General features: G+C 43.4%; 1 non-coding gene across 1 annotated transcript; it reads right to left on the bottom strand.

Moving 5' to 3' along the window:
- Window positions 1-6,480: 6,480 nt before the first annotated feature.
- On the bottom strand, window positions 6,481-6,553 carry Trnar-ccg (transfer RNA arginine (anticodon CCG)). The gene has a single exon. It is a non-coding gene; the product is annotated as a tRNA-Arg (tRNA).
- Between the last annotated feature and the right edge of the window lie 5,347 nt (window positions 6,554-11,900).

Here is an 11,900-nt window from a genome sequence, read left to right as displayed (position 1 = left end):
GCCTGATTAGCTCAGACGCCGGATACAATAGAATCAAGGGTGCCACTACAGTTTACCGAGCGCAGCTTGTGGCGCTAATTGGCTCCGGCTTCCGGCTGTAGGTCTCGCTTCACTGATCTCGCTGCTTCTTCAATCCTTAGGGTCAGTTGTGTAAGGGTCAAGGCAGCTTACCCCCAACTCTGTTCTAAGGGGATATTTTTTGTAGCTAGAGGGATAAAAAATAAAATTTGATAATAAGTCTCGACCGCAATGTGTCCATTCTCATAAATACAGAGTATTTGATTTGATGAGCAAAGCCATAATCTTAAATAGAGGCATGAGAGACAGAATGCCTGTAACCCTTATTTGATAATAATCTTTTCAAGTCTTCTATTTCAAGATGCCGTATAATGCAAGTCACTGTGTCGTATCATTGGACAGGGTTATTCACTCCACTTGTCCACACCCGTAAAATTCCGGGTTAGAATAGGTCTTCAGCAACCCATTTTTGCCGTAAAAGGCGACTAACGGGATCGTGTGGTCAGACTGGCTGACTTGATTGATCCCAATTGCGTGGCTCGATGCTCATGATGCCAATCACTGGATTGTCTGGTCTAGACTCGATTATTTACAGACCACCGTCATACAGCTGGAATATTGCTGAGTGCGGCCTTAAACAACAAACAAAACTCCACTTCTCCCCCATGAGCATTAAACATTATGTACCTTTATTTGAAAAAAGAATACAACATTAACATATATATATAGAGCGGGTGGGGCAATACTCGGACAGTGGCAGTACCCGGAAACCCAGCAAATTAACACGTGTACACAATAAACAAAAGTACTGATGGGCATAATTTTCACGCAGGCTTCTTCCTCTTCCTCCCTGACGTCAGAAAAGATTTGTCTGCTACTGGTAACACTCACGATAAAAGCTCGTGTGCATGTTTTCCCACGTGACCATGTCGCCCACGCATTTTGTTGCGTTTTGGCAATGCATTGTAGTTTCTGATCATAAGGTTATAGATTCCTCACGACTAGTTTCTGGTCTGCTTTTTCTGTTTTTGGCGACTTCTTGTGAATCGACCGTGCCAACATGGAAACGTTTGGCGCGAAAATTCTAAAAATAACCTAATTAAGCTGTGTCCGACTACTACCTCGGAGAAATTACGTGGGAAGGCAGTACTCGGACAGTCGACAAATAAAATTTGGAAATACATATCAGAATTTTTTTAAATAAAAATAATTGAAAAAAAGCTATTAAGAAAATGCAAAATGAAAAAATAGGTTTTTTTCGATCGCCAGTGACATACTTTAAGAGGGTTCTGATTGGGGATGGGGTGGGGTGGTGCACGTGACTTTGTCTTTGGGGGTGTTATTCAGGGGGTTAATACGTACAGTATGTCAGTTGCATGCTTTTAGTGTAAACATTCTGTAACTGTCAATCTCATAAAAAGACGTTATCTCAGTGTCGTTTATCAGTCATATTTTACTTTTGCGATGAAACTGAACGTTTTTTACGTGTCACCCATCAGTACCCTCATTCATTCTAATCTGATAACAGAAGTTATTACGTATCAGTAACATTCCCGTTATTCTTCAGTATATGGATATGATAGTTCCATTGACTAGTTCTAATTATATTGTAGGACCGTCTGTGTAGATTTGCTAAAATGAGCGTTCGAGGAGGAAAGCCTGCCTATTCAATTGAAAACTTAAAGCGGGCTATGGATGCTGTTAACGCCAAGCAGATGTCTGCACGCAAAGCTGCCGTCGCTTTTGGTATACCAAAAAGTACTCTGCATGACAAACTCTCAAATAAAGTACCTCTTGTTTACCGCAAAGGTCCTTCACCCATCTTATCAAAAGACGAGGAAAGACATCTTTCAGATTGGGCTATACACATGTCGAGTATAGGGTACGGCCGGACAAGGGACGAACTGTTAGACACGGTCCAGAAAATAATCAAATTAGATGGTAGGGAGAATCCTTTTACTGATGACAGACCTGGTAGGGATTGGTTTAGGGCTTTCTTAAAACGAAACCCTACAATATCAGTAAGAACACCAACACAACTTTCAAAAGAACGTGCTATGGTATCACAACAAAAAATTGCTGATTGGTTTGATACCTTCACAACCTACATCGCTGACAAAACTGATTCAGACATCTTGCATGACCCATCAAGGCTGTATAATGCTGATGAGTCGGGTTTCCCCATGTGTCCAAAGAGTGGTAGGGTTCTGGCCGAACGAGGATCCCAGACAGTTTATAACTTCTCGGCCTCAGACAAGAGCCAGATAACAGTTCTTGCTTGTGCAAGTGCTTCAGGTGACTACACTCCCCCCATGATCGTCTTTCCCGGCAGCAGGTTCAAATACAACCCCCTAGATGGTTTTGAGGAGGCGGTTCTAGGGCGAACCGAGAATGGCTGGATGGACGCAGAACTATTTGTTTCTTGGCTTAAAACTTGTTTCATTCCCCATGTCGATAAACAGGCAATCAAGAAACCAATAATTCTGTTTCTGGACGGTCATTCAACGCACCTTACCCTTGAAGCGTGCACTGTTTGTGTGGAGAACAACATCGTCCTGTACTGTCTCCCATCACACGCATCACATGTTATACAGCCATTGGACCTGAGCTTGTTCAGTCCACTCAAACATGCATGGCGCCAATCTGTCCGAGATTTTCAGATTTCAAACATCGGCGAATGTGTTAGGAAATGTACCTTTGCCAGTGTATTTAAAACTGCTTGGGTAAGGGCAGCTACAACAGAAAATGCGAAGAGGGGTTTCCTCGAATCAGGGCTGTTTCCGCTCAATCCTGGTAAGGTTACCGATAATCAGAAATTAAAACCCAGCACCATCTTTGAACCATGCAAACCAGTCCTTCAGTCAACCCCTGTAACCCCATCCACAGTCAGAACATTCACATTTGCACCCCCAGCAGACACCCCATCCCAACCTTCCGCTACACTAACATCACCAGAATATGCATCCTCACCAGCCGTACAAACAACTCTGCCATCACCCCATACAGACCCTCATGCACCAGTACAATCACAAACTGCACATAGCACAACACCCCAAACAGACACTTCACACCTCGTCTTACATTCTACATCAGCCACAGCCCACACATCTTCCAGTGACGCATTTGACAAATATTAAGTTCTCCCTAAAGTACGGAGCCGTACCCAAAAGTATAAACCTACAGTGTTACCCAAATCTGCCTCAGGAGAAGACATCAGGGAACTTCTCCTTGAAAAGAAGAGAAAGGCAGAGGAAGAGAAACAGATGAAAGAAAGCAGAAAGCGAATGAGAGAGGAAATAAAGCTTAAACGAGAAGAAGAGAAAGCAGCCCGGAAAGCCCTAAGGGAAAAAGAACGGGAAGAGAAGCGTGTGCAAAAGAGAAAGCAAGAAGACGAGAAAAAGGCATACAAACTCTTAAAACAAATAGAAAAGAAAAGCAAAGCAACACTAGACAGTGACGAAGATCTCTCTGAATCCGAGATTCCCTACATGGATGACGACGAATACGACGACGACATCGATTTTTCCGATGATTCCCTCCGGGATTTTTGTCACCTTTGTTTGGGTCGGGATTTGGCGGCAAATGATGACTGGGTGGGGTGTCTTAATTGTACCAAATGGTTCCACAAGAATTGCCTGGGATACCAGACATTAACACATCAACAACTCGCCGACCTTCCCTTCACGTGTGACACTTGTAGCTGAGAGGGAAAAAACCCGTTTCCCTGCAATGTGAATGTTATTGTTGGCACAGTTTGCTTTTTTGAAAGAAGTGAAATCAGTGTTCATTTCACATTAAAATGTACAAAAAATGAACATATTTTTCATATTTTAACAGAAAAATGGAATATCCCTTTGACGCCCTTTTCCACGAGATTCATGCATACTCTGGACCACCAGGGTGGGGTATAGACACCAATGCTGTCAGCTATCACCATAGCACGAAACCCATCGCAATATTTTCGTCAATAACTGGGTAATATTAAACCTGAAACTATATTCATTTGATGTACTGGTTTATTTCTATGAGTATAAGTTTTTGGGAAATATATGACAACTATGAAGTACCAGGTTAATGATAGACTTTGCACCTAATTAACAACGGAAGATTATTTAGCGAATGTTGCCACTTCTCATATTATATTTTCTTTCTTCATAGGTACCATGTGTATCATGTGAAGCCGTTACCATTTATGGCACTGAAGATGAATCAGGAACCAGAAAACATATATGACGTAAACGCTCTCAAAATTAGTATTCCCGATGAAGCTGACATACATTTTCGTAGTTTAGATCTGGAAGTCCGGCCCCCACCCAATAGACAGGTTTTACGGGACATAGCTGGCCGCGTCGTCGGCAGAGTTCCCTTACAGTTGTCAGGAGTACTCACTCCTCTGATGATGGAAGATTGCGTTTTAAATGTGACACCGTTCTTTACTGGTAGAATTACTCACAGCGGGCCTGTTAGGGGTGGGGGCCCAAAACTAGACTGTTTTTATTTATTGCGTATCAAGCCACAACGTCGTACTTTATTCAAAATAATAGAAAGACTGAATGAAACAGGATTCGATGGTGACAGCGTTTGGGTTTAGTGACTGAGAAGAAACCTAATGTCAGTATAAAAACAACACATGTATCTGTGTACAGTGATGCCAAAATGAGAAGATAAGCCAATGAAGTTGTATTTATGTTGCTATTATTTTGATGTTCTCATTGACACAGTAAAAAAAAAACACAATTGTAATTATGTTATATTCGGTTAAGACATTTTTTTAAAATTCTTAAAGTGTCCGGGTACTGCCGCAAGGGTGTCCGACTTCAACCGCAGGCGTCCGATTACTACCGAAGTAGTCGTCGAGTAAATATCATAAGAATTTGCTGAAACAAGCGCACGAACACAACCACTACCGAGTATAATCACCACAGCAGTTACCTTCCTTCACATATACGATGAAAGAAAGTCAATAGGTACTTTGGTTCAACTTGCATGCCGTTAGGAACGTTAAGTGTCCGAGTACTGCCCCACCCGCTCTATGTAAATATAAACAAAAATAAAAATGGTTTATTGCAATAACCTAACCACGGGTGGCCTAGTCGTCTAAGGCGCCGCGATTCGCTGTGCAGAGTTGCGTCCCTTGGGCACGCCCCGATTATGTTTCTAGGTTTATCAGCACCATACCCGTGCTCGTGGGTTTCACCGATGTGGTAAACGTCTGAGACCTGCATCACTTCGGGCTTTCCCCCCACATTAAGCTGACACGCCGTGATGTAACTGTAATACTGTTAAAAGCGGCGTTAAAACCCAACTCACTCACTCACTCTCAATTGAGGATGGGGTCAGTTGTTCAGTATTTGTTCAACCATCAAGACTGATATCAGCACATGGAACTCCATTTAATCCTTCACTTGTCCGTCAGTCAATATCGTATTTGTCTACCACGGGCGACAATGCACGCCCAAACTCGACAACGAACAGAAGATGTGCACACGAAATGGGATTCGACACAATTCTTCTCGGAGGGCCTGCGCTTACTGATCATTGTTGTGAGGGCGACCTGGTCGTGCTCTAATTTGACGGCCACGGTAGTCCCACAAGTGTTCCATAGGTGATAAGTCTGGTAATTGTGCTGGCTGTATGGAGCCTCGTATTATCTTGTCCGGGTCCGTGGATGTTTTCAAGAACGGTAGTACAGCAGTGCGGTGAGATTGATCAATTTAACGCTGTCCTGTGATTTTTTTCATTCCAAAAACACCAGATCTGTCTTGACATGGCTACAGATGCCACCCGGTACCATAATGCCGCCACGTTCCATATAATGATAATGACGTCATCGTGACAATATGATTCCGCAGATGGAGGATGCGACTACCAGGCGTGGGACGAAGCCCGAAAAGATGCAGGTCTCAGACGTTTACCACTTTGGTGAAACCCACGAGCACGGGTATGGTGCTGACAAACCTAAAAACATAATCGGTCCCTACACATCGCTACTGACACATGTGACGAATTTATCATTACAAGGACACAAGTTAAAAATACATATTTTCTGTAATATGTATGTCACAATACAATATTTAGTACACCTTGGGACTACCCTCGGACTCAGTATGGTAACTCGAAGTGACGTCGAAGTGACGTAGCATTAACATTGTGACGTCATGAGGTCTGTATAGGCTGAACAGACAGCTACATTCTTTAGCGAGTAATATTAAATATAGGTATATGGCCATCCCATCCAATTTCTTTTGATATCAAATATATCAATATGAGTCGACAAACCTTTAAAACTAGCAGGCTTGCTGAAGGGAACGAACTGAAAAGGCATCTGCACATGGAAATAAAATGTCTTGTTAGAATAGTTTTATTGTATGTACAATGGAAATGAAATGTCTTGTTAGAATAGTTTTATTGTATGTACAATGTTACTGAATGTCATGAAGAAGTTTTCTTTAAAAATTCAAACGACCTTGATGGGACTCGAACCCACAATCTTCGGCTCCGGAGGCCGACGCCTTATCCATTAGGCCACAAGGCCGCTATACAATATTCTGTTAATGACTCAAGCACTGATTGTATTCTGGTGGACGTTACGTAAATGTGTGACTCTCCGCGTGTCGGACACAATAGAAGCAAATGTTACATATAAATACAGAACCGGGCGCAGCGGGTGGCACTAATTGGTTCAGGCGACCAGCTGTAGGTCTCGCTTCACTGATCTCGCTGCCTCTTCGATCCTTTGGATTGGTTGTGTTTGTGGTTTAACGCCGCCAGACAATCCAGTGATTAACATCATGAGGATTGATCTACGCAAATGGGACACGATGACTTTTATCAACCAAGTCAGCGATCCTGACCACCCGATCCCGTTAGTCGCCTCTCACGACAAGCATGGGTTGCTGTAGACTTATTATACCCCGGCTCTTCACAGGTAGGACTTTGTTTTGAGGTGGACTTTTACAATCGAGGGACTCAGCAATAGTCCAGCTGTATGACGGCGGTCTGTAAATAATCGAGTCTGGACAGGACTATCCAGTGATTGATATCATGAGCATGCACTTGATTGGAATACGATGTTATACGTCATATAGCTGGAATATTGCTGAGTGCGGCGTTAAAAAAATAAACGTATATGCATATGTGAATATAGGTCACGGGTGAACACATAACTGCAGACATTCCGTAGTTATGGATCTGGATGCAGAACATATTTTCAGGGGTAGGTAAAATACCTTTCTGCGAACCAGGGGGCGGTCGGGTAGCCTTGTGGTTAAAGCGTTCGCTCGTCACGCCGCAGACCCGTGTTCGATTCCCGACATGGGTACAATGTTTGAAGTCCATTTCTGGTGTTTCCCGCCGTGATATTGCTGGAATATTGCTAATAACGCCATATCCTACACCACGAGATCTGACCTGGTTGTGGTTCAGGGATATTTGACAGCAAATCGCTACATGAATAAAAAAATTCAACCTCACATTCTTCCAAGCATTTACCGCCAGAGGGAGCTGTTTCAACAGGACAACGCTCCACCGCACACAGCTCGTGTCACGGTAGACTACCTTCATAATGCCAATATCAACGTCTTGCCCTGGCCGTCGAGATCTCCAGATCTCAACCCAATCGAACACCTCTGGGATTAACTCGATCGACGTGTACGTCAACGTCAGAACACGCCGCGGACACTCCCACAACTGGCCAACGCGTTACAAGCAGAATGGCGCAAAATTCCGCCGGACAGAATTCGTTCACTTATCCAGTCAGTGCCGAGGAGATGCAGAGCCGTGATTGCTGCCCAGAGTTCAGCGCAACCTTGTGGCCTTATGTGACATGACAATGAACACTTTTCAATGCATTTGTACAACGACAACATGTGACTATCGAGCTCCAAAATTTCATATTGGTATCTATGATATTATATTAAATAGAACGATTTTATTAGGAACAATAAATTTACTAAAAATCTACTTGTGCGTGTCAGAAGGTAAGTGTCCGTCGAATATTAACAACAGTCAACATAGTTCCAACTAAAACCTGTTTCTTATACAGTTGCGTAACTATATGTAGGCAAAAGAACAAATTGCTTACAGAAATTGTTTCCACTTCCACCGGTCTGTCCGCTAGAGTAACTGCCCTTTATCAAAGGGTAGCTAATCTAACCCTTGTAAATGAGACGTCATATTTGTTTAGAGTCTGCCTGTCCTGTCATAACGTTAAGAAGTGCAGTCACATGTACAGACAGCGTCAAAACGAAACCAGTTTACAACTCGGCCATACCTTTCTCCAGATTCCCGATGGCTAATTCTGACTCGATCGCCGAATGGCAAGGGCGACGCCATGTTTGTTTGTAAACACTGAAAGTAGTCCCAACTTGACCTTTAATATTTGCATCTCTGTCCGCATATGACCCCAACGGATATCATTTTTATGATACGAATTCTCCATGGCTACGAATTGGTTTGGTTACAGCTTCATCAACAGCTGCCTGTAAGACTTGTAGGCCTTGCGTGCTGAGTCTCTGTGAGTCGGCGAGTCTGTAAGACTGTGAGAGTGAGTTCGTGATTCGTGAGTATGCGTGTGACCTCTGAGTTTTTTACCTTTGAGTTTGTAAGCTGTGTGAGTCAGTGACCTTTGAGTTTGTAAGCTGTGTGAGTCAGTGACCTTTGAGTTTGTAAGCTGTGTGAGTCAGTGACCTTTGAGTTTGTAAGCTGTGTGATTCTGTGACCTTTGAGTTTGGCAGCTGTGTGATTCTGTGACCTTTGAGCGTGGCAGCTGTGTGAGTCAGTGACATTTGAGTGTGGCCGCTGTGTGAGTCAGTGACATTTGAGTGTGGCAGCTGTGTGAGTCAGTGACATTTGAGTTTGGCAGCTGTGTGATTCTGTGACCTTTGAGTTTGGCAGCTGTGTGATTCTGTGACCTTTGAGCGTGGCAGCTGTGTGAGTCAGTGACATTTGAGTTTGGCAGCTGTGTGATTCTGTGACCTTTGAGTTTGGCAGCTGTGTGATTCTGTGACCTTTGAGCGTGGCAGCTGTGTGAGTCAGTGACATTTGAGTTTGGCAGCTGTGTGATTCTGTGACCTTTGAGCGTGGCAGCTGTGTGAGTCAGTGACATTTGAGTTTGGCAGCTGTGTGAGTCAGTGACATTTGAGTTTGGCAGCTGTGTGATTCTGTGACCTTTGAGTGTGGCAGCTGTGTGATTCTGTGACCTTTGAGTTTGGCAGCTGTGTGATTCTGTGACCTTTGAGCGTGGCAGCTGTGTGTGTCAGTGACCTTTGAGTTTGGCAGCTGTGTGAGTCAGTGACATTTGAGTTTGGCAGCTGTGTGATTCTGTGACCTTTGAGTTTGGCAGCTGTGTGATTCTATGACCTTTGAGCGTGGCAGCTGTGTGAGTCAGTGACCTTTGAGTTTGGCAGCTGTGTGATTCTGTGACCTTTGAGCGTGGCCGCTGTGTGAGTCAGTGACATTTGAGTTTGGCAGCTGTGTGAGTCAGTGACATTTGAGTTTGGCAGCTGTGTGAGTCAGTGACCTTTGAGTTTGGCAGCTGTGTGAGTCAGTGACCTTTGAGCGTGGCAGCTGTGTGAGTCAGTGACATTTGAGTTTGGCAGCTGTGTGGTTCTGTGACCTTTGAGTGTGGCAGCTGTGTGAGTCAGTGACATTTGAGTGTGGCAGCTGTGTGAGTCAGTGACCTTTGAGTTTGTATGCTATGTGAGTCAGTGACCTTTGAGTTTGGCAGCTGTGTGAGTCAGTGACCTTTGAGTTTGTAAGCTGTGTGATTCTGTGACCTTTGAGTTTGGCAGCTGTGTGAGTCAGTGACCTTTGAGTTTGTAAGCTGTGTGATTCTGTGACCTTTGAGTGTGGCAGCTGTGTGAGTCAGTGACATTTGAGTGTGGCAGCTGTGTGAGTCAGTGACCTTTGAGTTTGTAAGCTGTGTGAGTCAGTGACCTTTGAGTTTGGAGGCTGTGTGAGTCTGTTATCTCGGAGCATGTAAGCCGTGTCACTCTGTGAGTCGTGAATCTGTGACCGGCATGTGCGTCTGTGATGCAGGCGAGATGTGAGTCTGGTAGCCTGGGAATCCGCAAAGTCTCCTTACAATTTCATGGTCGTATATGACTGAATCTAGCTCGGCACCAATGACTAGAACGTGCATATGTCTGTGCGAAGGTCTGAGAGACCCTGACATCACACGGCCTTGACTAAGATGTTTATCAGAGAATTTTTTATACAACAAAAGGAAACAGTATTTCATGATGAGAGTGTCAAACCACCTGCTATTCATTTTTTAGCGTATTCTGTCATGAAGGCAGCTCACTGCATTCGCCATGCCCATAATTACCCGATGATGCCATTTCCCCAACGGTTAAAATAGTTCCTTAACACGTAAACAATCTCGTAGCAGAATCTTGAAGAATTCGATCTCGTTTGTCCTTCGTGATCGTCTACATGTGCACAGACAAATGCATCTAGAATAACACTTCAAATCAATCACCTGCACGATCTATCACGTGATACGAATGCATTGTGACACGTGGGGTGCACCTAGGTGCAGATTGAGCGTTGTCCTCCAAGGAACCTGTTGTTGTGTCTGGTGTCTGCAGTGAGTTGACACGTCTTGTCCACGTGGTGTCAAGGACTGACTAGGGTACATGATGACATCCACCTCAATGGCTGTACCTAAAAGAGGCACTAATCTCTGGCTTCTACCCGGCTGTCTTATCACTTTGCTCGTCACGCCGAAGATCCGGGTTCGATTCCCGACATGGGTACAATGTGTGAAGCCCATTTCCGGTCACCCCCGCCGTGATATTGTTGGAATATTGCTAAAAGCAGCGTAATACCATACTCATGGTTATAGTATCCCCGCCGTGAAAGCATTTTTGGATATCAGATTGCGTGGATGATGCGATGACGCATGGAAAGTTTGTAGCATACCTGCCTATTGCAGCAAGTACCTATACTGTTATAAAGCGCACACAAAAGGTAAAACAAATTGTAATTTGTATGTAGGATCTTCAGAATCAGGAATGAGAATATGGCACATTTCAGTTTAAATACAAATGTAACGTTGACACAATCATAGTGGTATACGACCCGTGAAGATCCGGGGTAGAATAGGTCTTCAGTAACCCTTGCTTGTCGTAAGAGGCGACTTCAGACTCAGGCATGAGAATATGGCATATTTCAGTTAAAATATTTTTTTTATATATAATATAAAAGTATAAAAAAAAAACATTATGAAAACAAAAAAAATTTGTTTGTTTGTTGTTAAACGCCGCACTCAGCAATATTCCAGCTATATGACGGCGGTCTGTAAATAATCGAGTCTGGACCAGACAATCCAGTGATTGACATCATGAACATCGACCCACGCAATTGAGATAAGCTGACATGCAAGTCAGCAAGCCTGATTTCCCGATCTAGTTAGTCTTAAGACAAGCATAGTCGCCCTTTACATCAAGCATGGGTTGCTGAAGAATATTCTTACCGGGATGATTGAGAATGATTTGGATCCGCTTCCTGTGTTACATAGCTTGATATTTAATCATGTCATGTAACTATGTCATGCCAATAGACCCGTGATATTAAAAATGAACATATGATTTATGAGAGGCCGTATATGAAACCCCATTTGCCACTGCATATGGTTATTGTATACTATCGACTAGCGGATGAACAAGAAGCTAAAGTCATCAATTTCCAAAATATGTGCATAAATCAAACAAGGTATATGCCTCATTGTATACAATATGAATATTTTTCAGTCAAGTTTTAAAATAACTGAATTACTTATGCTTAATATAAATTGCTTTTTATTTTACACGTTGACTGTCACATGTTTTCGTAGGATGGTAGGCAATGCTCATGTAAAATCAGTTTATTTTACATGTCAA

This window comes from Haliotis cracherodii, unplaced genomic scaffold, assembly GCF_022045235.1.
Source record: "Haliotis cracherodii isolate W230 unplaced genomic scaffold, xgHalCrac1.p SCAF_9, whole genome shotgun sequence".
Classification (NCBI taxonomy): Eukaryota; Metazoa; Mollusca; class Gastropoda; order Lepetellida; family Haliotidae; genus Haliotis; species Haliotis cracherodii.
This window is presented reverse-complemented; position numbering and strand designations above follow the sequence as displayed.